Source organism: Lynx canadensis, chromosome B1 (assembly GCF_007474595.2).
Source record: "Lynx canadensis isolate LIC74 chromosome B1, mLynCan4.pri.v2, whole genome shotgun sequence".
In the NCBI taxonomy this organism is placed as follows: Eukaryota; Metazoa; Chordata; class Mammalia; order Carnivora; family Felidae; genus Lynx; species Lynx canadensis.
Genome location: NC_044306.2, coordinates 163279382 through 163291778, shown reverse-complemented (window position 1 = coordinate 163291778; position 12397 = coordinate 163279382). Strand labels below are relative to the sequence as shown.

At 48.3% G+C, this 12397-nt stretch overlaps 1 protein-coding gene across 1 annotated transcript in view; it reads right to left on the bottom strand.

Annotated features, from left to right (window-relative positions):
• Nucleotides 1-12397, bottom strand: part of LNX1 (ligand of numb-protein X 1) — a 122645-nt gene that overhangs the window by 89184 nt on the left and 21064 nt on the right.

Below are 12397 nucleotides of genomic sequence, written 5' to 3'. Positions count from 1 at the left end.
AGATAGGGAGCAGAGCGGAGAGTGGAGGGCTGGTTCTCCACAGGGGAAGGTAGGGAGCTAAGAGCGCTTGCGTGTACTGTAGCGGCCACAAGGATCACCTGAGGAGCGTGTTCAGCATGAAGAGGGTCACCTGGGGAGCGTAAGAATGGAAACAGATGCCCCCTGCCAAATGTTTTTGTTTTTTGCAGGTTTTAGAGCCCATGCATTTTAAAAAAACCAGCCCTCGGCTATCACGTGAGCGGTCCTCAGAACTGACGCTGCTCTTAAGACATCACCTACGTCTCCCCACCTGCGGGGCTGCACATTAGGCCCGGAAAGGTGAGAAGGCCATATAGATGCTCATGCCTGAGGGTTAGAGTCTATTTCCTACATTCGCTTCGGGGTCTAGGCAATTCAGAGAGTTGGCGGAAGTGTGAAGGTGAGGGCTCTTGGGGAAGAGGAACTCGAAGAGCTGGACCAAGGGCCAAATGAGTGCCGCCCAAGACTAAGGGCGACAATCTTCACTTGAGCGCCCGGAATGCCCAGCTGGGAGGGATTTAAGATGCTCTTTGGCCTGCAAGCCCCAAAGTGGATGTTTTTGCTGCAGGAAGGCGGTGCAGTTTGCCAGGAGTGTGTTTTGCAGTGCCTGTGTATGCCCTTCAACGTCATGCTGTGCCCTCTGCAGGCCCTGAGAACCGTCCTACATGCCCTGCCCCTGACCTGTGGACTGGGATTCCACATCACATGCCCTGGTTTGGGGCTTCTTCTGTGGAATTCGCTGTCCTCTGGGTCAAGCCAATAGGTGACCATGGACATGTTTAAAGATGGAGCTGCTCAGGGTCTAAACTGTTGACTTCAAGGCCAAACTGGGCAGGCAGAAGTGACCTGCTGGGCTCGACCAAGTGTTCGATCAAGTGTTTTTGTTTTATTTTGTTTTAAATTGAATTAGAATACTTTAGACATTATATGTATATAATATGTATTGTATATATATAGTAAAAACATATACTATGATATATGCTATATTAGTACATATGTATAATAATATATATTTTATTATAGTGCCTAAAAACATTCAAATTATACACACACACACACACACACACACACACACACTGCAGTTGATCAGAGGTCTCACCCCTTCCTTCTGTCTTATACATGAATGAGTCACATGTTTACATAACTCCTGCCTGGTTCCTGTAGGCATTTGAGTTTGCGACCCTCAGGGCCACATGCTGTAATTGACACTGTTTACTGGATTAGATCCAAGTTTCCAGCTGGGTTCTGAGGAGCAGGACTCAGACTGGGAGAGCCCTGGCCATCCGGGAGGGCCTCTGCCAGCTGGAAGTGCGGGAACACAGGTCAAGCTCACCCAAGGCCAGGACACCAAAGCCCAGACAAGGGTAGCAGGAGGAAGCCTGGCTTCCCAGTGCTTTCCAGTGAATCCACCCAGCACGGCCTGCCTTCAAGATCCCAGCGGCCTGTGGTAGTGAGAGAAGCGTCTTTTCACCTCAAGAACACGCAGCCACCACCCCATGCCCCCCACCTTCCACGAACAGTGAAGGGGCCCAGGAGTCCTATTTATTGGTGACAACCACGGCCACCTCGCAACCTTTCTGCAGTGCCATTTACTCTGCCCGAAATGCTTTCTCTTTCCATCCACGTTGCTGCTTAATCCTTCCCTAACTACTTCAAAAATCCAGCTCAAACCCCAACTCCCCCAGTTGTATTCCCTGACCAATTTCACGGAAATGGGAGACCTCCACCTCCTCTCAACTTTCTCCCTACCTTACTTTTTAATGACATAGCCCCTGTTGCCTAGGATCATTGTTAATATTTCTTATGTGGGGGCGCCTGGGTGGCTCAGTCTGTTGGGGCGGCTGACTTCGGCTCAGGTCATGATCTCGCGGTCCGTGAGTTCAAGCCCCGCGTCGGGCTCTGTGCGTGACAGCTCAGAGCCCGGAGCCTGTTTCAGATTCTGTGTCTCCCTCTCTCTGACCCTCCCCCGTTCATGCTCTGTCTCTCTCTGTCTCAAAAATAAATAAACGTAAAAAAAATAAAAAAATAAAAATTTCTTATGTGTATAAATTTCATCATCTCAACTGAATTGTCAGCTCCTTGAGGGTGGGGTACCATGCCTCATACCACCTGTATTGCTCAAAGCACTGCCACAGCACCTGAAATGGTGTCACTTATTTTCCTGATTAGTTCATTATCACACTAGTGCAGCTAATAGCTACATAGAATTCTCTCATAAATCATCATCCCCAGCGACTGGAAACTTCCAGAAAGTTCCGGCAAATTAGTCTGGGAACACTGTCTTGGCAATTTCCTGGCTTTAGGCTTCCTCGATTGCTTCACGTTGCGGAACTTGTGTCCAGTTATTCAACGGAAAAGTTACCTTGATGCACGTACTGGTAGGAAAGAAAACTGATAAGCCAAGTAGGAAGAGCCTTTCTTTAATTAGGCTGCAAAACTGAAAGTAACTTGGTCGAAAGCCTCCTCAGGAGCACCTGCAGTGGGGTTGAGTGGTGGTCCCTCACTGATGTGCACCTGGAACCTATGAACATTCACCTTATTTAGAAAAAGATCAGTTAAAGATCTCGAGATGAGATCATCCTAGATTATGCAGGTGGGCCCTAAATCCAATAAGAAGCGTCCTTGTAAGAGGAGGGAAAGACAGGGAATTGGAAAGGACACCATGGAAGGTCACTTGAAGACAAAGCGAGATTGGAGTTTACGAGGCCACAAGCCAAGAAAGGGGTCACCAAGACCCGGAAGGGGCAAAGGAGGATTCTTCCTTACAGCCTTCATAGGGAGTGTGGTCCTGTCGACACCTTGATTTCAAGCCTCTGCTCTCCAGAACTGTGAGAGAATAGAGCTCTGTTGTCTTAACTTACAAATCTGCAGTCGCTGTCCCAACAGCCCCAGGAAATGAACACAGTAACCAACAAGGATAGCAGGTGGGGGCGGCGAGGGTGGGGAGGAGCGCTTGGGCACTGGATTTCAGAGACACCATCCAGGGAGGAGACTTGCCACAATCCCAAGTAGCCCCGCGTTGCATATTTTCTAGAAAACGTCCACATGCCATTATTACCCCAGAGATGCTCACCATGCAGGCTTAAGCCTGATATTTCCCCACTGAACCTTCGCATCTAAGGAAGACAGGGCTTACATTCCAAAAGGATGGGCCCAGCTAACCCTGAAATGCAGGGTCCTCAGGATGCATCATCAACCTCCAAGGACCTAGGTCATTTTTTTCTCTCCTCTATTAAGAAATTTGTTGAGTATCTGCTATGCTATACAAATTGGTTAGTCTGGCTAATTATAAAACAGACCCTGATTATTACCGTAAACATTCGGGGGGCGAGTTTACTTCTACCTAAATACGACTAGCTGAGCTTTTCTAGTCTGGGCTCTATGAATTCTTTTTTTGGTTTGTTTAATTTTTTTTAATGTTTATTTATTTTTGACAGAAAGAGAGACAGAGAACAGCAAGCTGGGGCAGAGCAGGGAGAGAGGTAGACAGAATCTGAAGCAGGCTCCAGGCTCCAAGCTGTCAGCCCAGAGCCTGATGCTGGGCTCAAACCCATGAACCATGAGATCATGACCTGAGCCGAAGTCGGATGTTTAACTGACTGACCCCACCCAGGTGCCCCTCTTTTTTTTTTTTTTTTTTTTTTTTTTTTTTTTTTTTTTTTTTTTGAGAGAGAGAGAACACAAGCGGGGGGTGGGGCAGAGAGAGAGGGAGACAAAGGACTTGCAGCAGGCTCTGCACTGACAGCAGAGATCCCGACGTGGGGCTTGAACTCACGAACCGCAAGATCATGACCTGAGCCCAGTCAGATGCTCAACCGACTAAGCCACCCAGGTGCCCCCAGAAGAATACATTTTTGTAAATGCTCCAAACACTGAGGCACACACCACAGCACTTTTTATATGTTTGCTAGAGGCTGTTCACATTCACCTGCAATACTCTTGGGTTTTTTTAATTTTTTTTTTGATGTTTATTTATTTTTGAGAGAGAGAGAGAGACAGAGCATGAGCAGGGGAGGGTCAGAGAGAGAGAGAGGGAGACACAGAATCCGAAGCAGGCTCCGGGCTCCGAGCCGTCAGCACAGAGCCCGACGTGGGCTCGAACCCACGAACCGTGAGATCATGACCTGAGCCGAAGTCGGACGCTTAACCGACTGAGACACCCAGGCACCCCACCCTGCAATACTCTTTTAAAGCTTACTAACAAGAGAGCCAGAAAAATGTCACTGGAGAGTTTGGATGCATGAATGATTTCCTCTTATAAAATGGACAGGGTCATATAGGAAAATGTCTATTTTTCAGAGATGCACACGTGAAGTATTTGGTGGCGAAATGTCATGACCGCAGTCTACGCCAGACCACTTCAACAACAACAAAAATAAACGAAGTGAAGCAAATGTGGCAAAATAGTAATCACGAGACCGAGGGTGATGGAGTGTATGGGAGCTCGCTGCACAGTTCTTTCTGCTCGCCCATACGTTTGAAAAGGGTCAAAACCAAAAATAGGATTGGATGCATATTTTTTCCATTTAGGGTTATCTGTCTGCTGTACTGATGCCATCTGTGTTTGCAGGTATGAAGCTGATGGTCTGAATAGAGGGAGTTGTCTTCTCCCAATAGAAATGCCTGACAGGCTGCAGATTTTGTGCCCGCAAGCTCGGTTCGTAATTGCTCTTTGGTTCTATTTACGGAAGGAAGAGAAGACACATCTATCGAGAAAGAGTAGAGTACCAAAAAAAAAAAAAAAAAGAAAAGGGGGCAGGGTTGGCATAGAAGCAGGAAAAATATGCCTTGCTGGGAAAGCATTGCATCAGGAAGATGGTGTTTTTTTTTTGTTAAGTCACAGACCTAAGCATGCAGCCTCAGACTGCTGGCGGGTGCTTTGTCCAAGTGCATCTAGCTCCTGTGGGGCTGACTCCTCTAAGCAGACAACCCCAGCCAGGGAACTGACTCCGGTTCCACCCCCAACAGCCCCAACACACAGACACAGGCAGGCAGCGTTATAGAGGGACTCACAGTTCTGAGTACAGGAAGTGCAGATTGCCCACATTATCAATGTAGTTGGCGGGGCTGAGCCACGGCAGGACCAGCAGCAGAAGCGCCTTCATTTTCCGAGCAGGGTGCTGCTTTCTTCCTGGCCACCTTCTCTCTGTCCGCTGCAGGGGCCCAGCCCAGCTCAGTTCCCTGAAACAAACCTTGCCATATCCCCACAATGGCACCTGATTTGGAGCCCTTAGATGGAGCCACGCTGATAAATCATGGGCTCGTAAGAGGATCGCGCCCTCTGCTTCTCGGATGGGGAGATAGGAGACCGGAGGGACCCACCATGGTTGGCAAGAGGGCTCGGGCTGAGAGCAAGCAGGCTGATGCCCGGGAAAGGGACCTGCCCCTCCTGCAGGATGCCGACTGGTTCTTGGGAAGCAGCTGGTACGTTTACATCACCGGCCGGGAGCAGATGGGCTGGAAGCTGAACTGTGTTGGAAGAGGGCAGGAGCATGGCACAGTCAGACCCCGCGGTGTGGATGCGCAAATCATCAAAAGCTGTCCCACAGTCTGCTAGAGGAAGGCACTGTAAGAAATCAGCATCCTTGGAACACAGCCTGGGGATCTGAGCTCCAAGTGAGTCTTCAGACATTGAGACAGACGAGGGTTAATTATGAACCAACTCCACGTCTCGATGCATATTTAGAATAGGCAGATATTTTACCTATCCCTGTCCTGACTACGCTGGCAGATGTGAGCAAAGTGATGGCTTCTCCACTAATTGGGACAACTGGCCCTTTACAAGAACAGACTGCGTCGTTCTCTTTGAGAATAAAGAGCCTTGATAGACAGACGTAAGATTCTGTCCAAATGATGCACAAATTCCTGTTCCGCCACGAAAGAAGTCACTCCGTTCCTCCTCCTCCCCTGAGTGGCTGAACTAAGCTCTGACGCTAGTTGTAGGACCCTGGGCATTTCATTTAACCTCCCGAGCCTCAGCTATGTCATCTCTGAAATGGAGCTCTATTCATGCCTTACCTGCTGGGTCCAGCAGGCGCTGGACATCTTTGCTTCTAGCTTTCAGATCTGTGATTCCAGCCTATGCTATCAGTCTTAACAGGACTTCTAGCATGCCTAACCCCCGTGATGTGCCAGAAGCCCCCGGGACTCCTCTCCTTCTACCCCATCTTCAAGAAGTCTAAAATCCATGTGGACCTTGCAACTCAAGGCCTAAATCTTAACAGAAACGGCTTAAAAGGATTGTTCCACTAATGCAACCAAGCAATTACAGCAAACTAGACTCGACGGGAAAGAGACCAGGGAAAAGTCTGCGGAATGAGACCAAGTGCAATGAGCTATGTAGTAAGCGGGGTTTGGCCTCAGAGAAGGTGCATTTACCTGAGGCAGGACTGAAAGAGTTTACATATAGTAGATCCTTCGAATGTACAGGTTTAACTGCTACAGTTGAGATCAGAGATAAGCAATCTCGGTAAAGCAGGACCTGTATTAATTTATAGTTTTGTTGAGACTCTAATTTGAATTCCATTCCCTGTCAGTCTGGTATGCAAGAGTGAGTCAGGGCTGGTGAGAAGGAAGTACCATGAAATAGCAGTAAAACGGAAGTTAGGTTTGGCATTTAGTTCCTGGAGTCAAACAGATGACTTTGAACCCTAGCTCTGCCACATGATGGCTGTGTGACACTGGGCATGTTGTTCAACCTCTCTGAACCGCTGTATCTTCCTCTGTAAAAGAAAGACAATAACAAGAGTGCTTAACTCATAGTGCTGTTATGAAGGTGGAATGAGATAATGCCTATAAAGAACAAAGGGCTCAATGAGCGTTAGCTATTGTTATAAAAATTGTTATTAATAACCACTAATAGCAGTGAATGAGCCTTGCTGGCAGCTCAGCGCCCACCTCCCAGAGGCTTTGTTCTTCTCGTCCTTTCTTCCCTTCTGCACTATTAGGAGCATGAAATGTTACAGTCTGTTCCTGAATATGGAGTTTCACAGAGTCCTGGGACATGCTTTTCTGGAGTGTCCGGGATCTGCTGTATAGATCACAGCTCCTGAACAGCCTGGAAAATAATAAATGCTGTGGGTTTCATAGTGTGCAAGATTGTATTTCTGATAACCTTGGACATGTCAGATTGTTCCTCCAAGTCTCTATGACAAAAGAAGGATGTCTGCCCTTTTACCTCCTTGCATTTCAAGAGAATAAAATCCATTAATGGAAAGGAATGCAATATAAAAACAAAGGAATTATTTTTTGAGGTTGTCTAGTCACTACTGCAAAAACTGCTGGTTTGCCTATCCAGTATCTCACCTTCTCTTCTTCCTTTTGCACGGAGCCTACATTTAGCTCACGGTGGTAATGCACTTTAGCCTGTCCACAGATGGGTGGCCATACAACGCAATACTGGCTAATGAGCATAAGCAGAAATTACTGGGTGAGGCATCCCAGAAAGCTTTTAAAGGAAAAGTCTCAGTATGCATATTGTCAATTTGCCCTCCCTGCCCTGGTTCTTCCTAGCTGGTTATTTCTGCCTGGAACTTGGATGTGATGTTGGCGATTGGGCAGCCGTTTGGGGAACCAAGAGGTGACAAGTTGAGGCTGAAAGCTAATCCACAAAAGCCGAAAGAGCCTGGATTATTGATGGCATCATGATACATCATACAAATCATGGACTTTCTACACCCATACTTTCTGTTATATAAGAAAAATAAAACTTTACAAAGTGAAACCAATGTAACTTCAATTTTCTGATACCTGCCATCAGCTACAATCCTAATACAACCCCCCGCAGATGAAATCTCACCTTCAAATGGCCATATTCGGTAGCTACCTTGCCAGTAAATAGCCCTAACCCTAATCCTTGTCCCCTTTGCCCAGCTAAGTTATCCTTAAATGTCATCATCAGATATCACCCATAAGCTCCTGTTTTCTTGTCTCTTTTCTCTTCACTAAACCAGGAACTGCTTGAAGGCAAAAGTCTACTGGTCTTGTTCTCTATTATAGCCTCACCATAGTGCCTAGAACACAATAGATGCTCAATAAATACTGAATGACATAAAATTCAACATGGTTACAGAGTCAACTTTGGGACCAACCTTTCTTGATCAGAGGGCAAAGCAGCAAAACAAAACAAAAGGATCTCAGGACTTCAAACGTGCCAAGAGCCACGGGAGGGGTCAAGCGTTTGTACAGAGAGATAACAAATGTCCAGGAATAAAGGAAATATGTAAAGAAGATTTCTGGGCACGAGCGCCCAGGAGAATGTTGTTTCTTTAGCAGATTGCTTGGAGCATAATGGAAAAGCAATGGGTCCCTCAGGGAGCAATTGCAGGACAATTGCCTCATTTCTTCCATGCCCGGGAGAGTGAAGAGAGCAGCTCTCAGCCAGGTAGGAGCCAGGCAACAGTTGGGTTCAAGACGGGAATGTCACTTGAAGATGAATGTCAAAACAGTTATGGTGACTAGGTCAAGCCTGGCTGACATGACCAACGAGACTCGTAACCTCCCCATCTTTCCGTAGGGTAAGACTCCCCTAGACCTTCCCTCCAGCAGCACCATCTTCTGGACACTACAGACAGTCACTGTGTGCATGCTCCACGGGCGAACTACAGGAAAGAGCCACCTGAGAGGAGGAAAGGTCAAGAGAACCTGCAAGGTTGGTCTCTGGAGAAGAAACTCCAGGACTCTGAGTGCAAATTTAATTAAAAACGACAACAAAAGCAACAACAACAAACCCAGGGAGCCTTCGGTCAGGTGAGTCTTGGGCCAAATATGCATTTTCATGCAGGGCTGTTTTCAAAACATCGAACAGTGATCTCTTTGTTCCTGCCAGTAGGGTCAGCTTTCTTATCTCCCATTGTTATTATCTTCCATAAGAAGGAAGCTAAAGGCCAGAGGCACTTATCCCATGAAACAATTCAATATGTGTGTGTGTGTGTGTGTGTGTGTGTGTGTGGTTTCGACTTCTCTACTCTTAAAGGGTCATTTCCTCAGAGGCAGAAATCACGGTGTGTATAGATTTTCCTCATTCCGGGCCTGTCCTACATTGGATCGTTGATAAATATGATGCATGCAGATGACGATATTATTACACAAGGAAGATGTGGTCTGAGGCCTAAGACAACACCCACGGAGCATCAGGAAGTAAACAGCTATAGTCCCACACACCCCGTCACTGATCCAGGTCAAGAGAGACGCAGTGGACTGGCCCCTGCACCACCTCTACCACATCCACGGTCAATGTCCTTGGTTAGGAAGGCTGTCTCTTGACTCAACATAAGCCTGTATCACCCGCGGGGGAATTCTTTGCAGCAGACCCATGCGAGGGAGTCTGCAAGCGTCTCAGAGGACAGAGGTCAACGGAATTAGCCCGAAGATTCCAGACATTAGCTCACAGGTTTGGGCTTACTCTCATGGAAGAACCCTCTCGTCTGAAGTCAGAACAGCTGTCCAGGAGTTACTGGTGCAGGCAACCGGTGTACAACCACAGTCAATCCGAAATGTTTTACTTAAGGGTTTACATTCAACTCGGGGTCCCTGAAGCGGCTGGACAATGATGTTTACAAAGGACACGAAATTTTGGAGAAAACAGGCAGCGTTTGTTTAAAGACATGATACTGCCTGCCTGCATTCCTGACTCGGTCACCTGCTATTATTAGTGGTCCTCTGGACAGGTCATGACAGAGACCTCAGCTCGGGGGGGGGGGGGGGGGGAGGGGGACGGGGTGGAGGGGAAGTATTTGGAAGTATTTCTCTACAATACTTCTTTTCTGGAGGACGTGGTGACATTCTAAATTGACTCATTTTCTGAAGAGGCTTTGTGTTCAAGGAGCTAATTGAAATAAATGCCCATTTTGTAGGTAGAGAAAACCTAAGTCTGGATTCGCCCATGGAGCCTGGGACTGATAGCATACTGGGACCCGCTGGAAGGGAATGTGTGGGGTCCACATCTGTCATAAACGGCAATCCTCAACCAGATTTATAGTTAAGTTCTCCGTACGAGGTAGGATCTGAGCCTGCCTCGTTCATATTCATTACAACGCCACAGGCCAAATAATATTTTTTAAAACTCATTGCCTGTGAAATCTTGAAATTGAGATGCAAAATTGATAAACAAAGCTATCTTCTAGGACCAATGTGTGAAGCAGCTACAGCCACCAACCTGAGGTCTCCTACGGATTATAAGGAAAACATTTGCTTCCTGGTCACCTCTTGGTTGTTCCCAATTAAAGGGACTCCAGGGGCGCCTGGGTGGCTCAGCGGGTTAAGCGTCCCATTGCGGCGCAGGTCACGATCCTCACGGTTCGGAGTTTGAGCCCCGCGTGGGGCTCTGTGCTGCCAGCTCAGAGCCTGGAGCCTGCTTCCGATTCTGTCTCCCCTCTCCTCTGCCCCTCCCCGGTTCGCACTCTATCTGTCCTGTCTCTCTCAAAAATAAATAAACATTAAAAAAAAATTTAAAAAGGGGGGGGGAGGACTCCAGAGTAGTAATGACTTAATCTTAATATCCCTTCTGAGGAGAGGAAGAGATAGTCCACTAGCCCAGTTGCTGGCCCAACGCCTAACAGGGCTCCAGAGTCAAGTCCTGGATTAGCTCCAAGTTTCGAATCCTTGCCAATCAGACGGCCAGAGGGCGGGGAGGGGCGGAAGTGTATATTAAGCATTTGATGACTAATATATACAACATATTTTTGGAAACGTTGGTTTCAACCTACTTAGGGAGCCGACGTGTGGGGGAAGATCAAGAACGGGTGTTGAGGCCCTCACCTCCCTCACATGGGAGTTTTCCTCTCCCCAGGGAGCTGCCAGATGGCTGCCTGTGAAAATTCTGAGGCCTCCGTGTGAAGAGGTGATTTCAATTAGTTTTGCGTTCTTTCCTCCTGTTGTTTTCCAACCTGCATAGCATTATCGGCTTAGGGTTCGTCCAGACCTTTCCTGGGCTTCTTGTGGTGTGGGGCCACACGGCCTGTGTGGGCAGGTGAGGCCATTCCCAGTCTGGGCAGCTGAGGGCTCCCGGAGGCCCGTAGGACCCAACTGCCCTGTCCCAGCCTTCCGCTGCCCCACTTCCGTTATGAACTCACCCTCCCCATCTGTACGCCATCTCACCCCGAGTTTGGGGGTACTCTTGGCCCCAAACCAGTTCTTGATGAGGAGGTGAGGAAGAGCTGCTGTGTTTCATGTTCCTTCAAGAGACCACCTCCATTTCCTTCCTTCTCTCTCCAATCTCTTACCCCTCCCCTGTGGAGCCCCCGTGGGGGGCAGAACAAGAGCTCTCCCCACAGACGGCCGTCTCCCAATCCTCAGAAACCCGGGGACATGTTAACTTAACATGGCAAAAGGGACTTTTGTAGATTTGACTAACGTGAAGGATCTTCAGGTGAAGAAATGATTGTAGATTATACCAACTGGCCCAATGTAGTCGCCAAGTGTCCTTGGAAGAGGGAGGCAGGAAGGCCAAAGCCACAGAGTGGAGCTGTGATGATGGAAGCAGAGGAGCGAGAGGCAGACAGACAGACAGAAAGAGGAGACAGGGGGGAGAGAGAGAGGCAGAAAGCAGCAAGCAAGCAAGCAGAAAGAAAGAGGGAGAGAGAGGGAAAAGGGAGAAAGAAAGAAAAGAAAGAAGAGAGAGAGAGAGAAAGAGGGGAAGGGGAGAGAGAGAAGGGAGAGAGAGACATGAGAGAGAGAGAGAGACAAAGAGATCGACAGAAGAAAGAGCACAGAGAGAGAGAGAGAAAGAGACAAAAAGGCAGAGAGACGGCAGGCAGAGAGACGGTAGATTCTACACTGCTGGCTTGAAGGTAGGGAATGAGGCCACAGGTCAGGGAAGGCAGGCAGCCTCCAGAAGCTAGCAAGGCTAAGGGAGGGATTCTCTGCCTAGAACCAAGAGAATTGGGCCCTCTCTGACCTGATGTCAGTCCAATGCACTCTCACTGGACTTCTGGCTCTCAGAGCCTTAAGATAAGACATTTGGTGTGGCTTGAAGCCCCTGGGTTGGTGATCACTTGTTACAGCAGCGATAGGGAACTCCATATAGCGCTCAAACACAAAGGTAGGGGGTGCAAATGTCAGGAGCATGGGAATGTGATGTGTAGAGGGAGCTCTTCCTTTTCTCCACCACTTCTCACCTCCCTCAGCCAGTATGGCCCCAGCCTTGGCCCCTGGCTCTGTGCCAGCATCTGTCAGCATCTGCCTCACTTTGACCTACCCCAGAACCCCTTCCCTCCAGACAGGGGCCTCTCCTCTCCCCGGTCAAACTTCCAGCAAAGGTCACAAATAGACCCCCTCACCCTCTTCTCCTCTGGCCACACCTCCTTCTGGGCAATGAGAAGGGCACCCTATTCAGGTGCCAACCACAGAGGCAACAACAATAGATGGCAACAACAGAGGG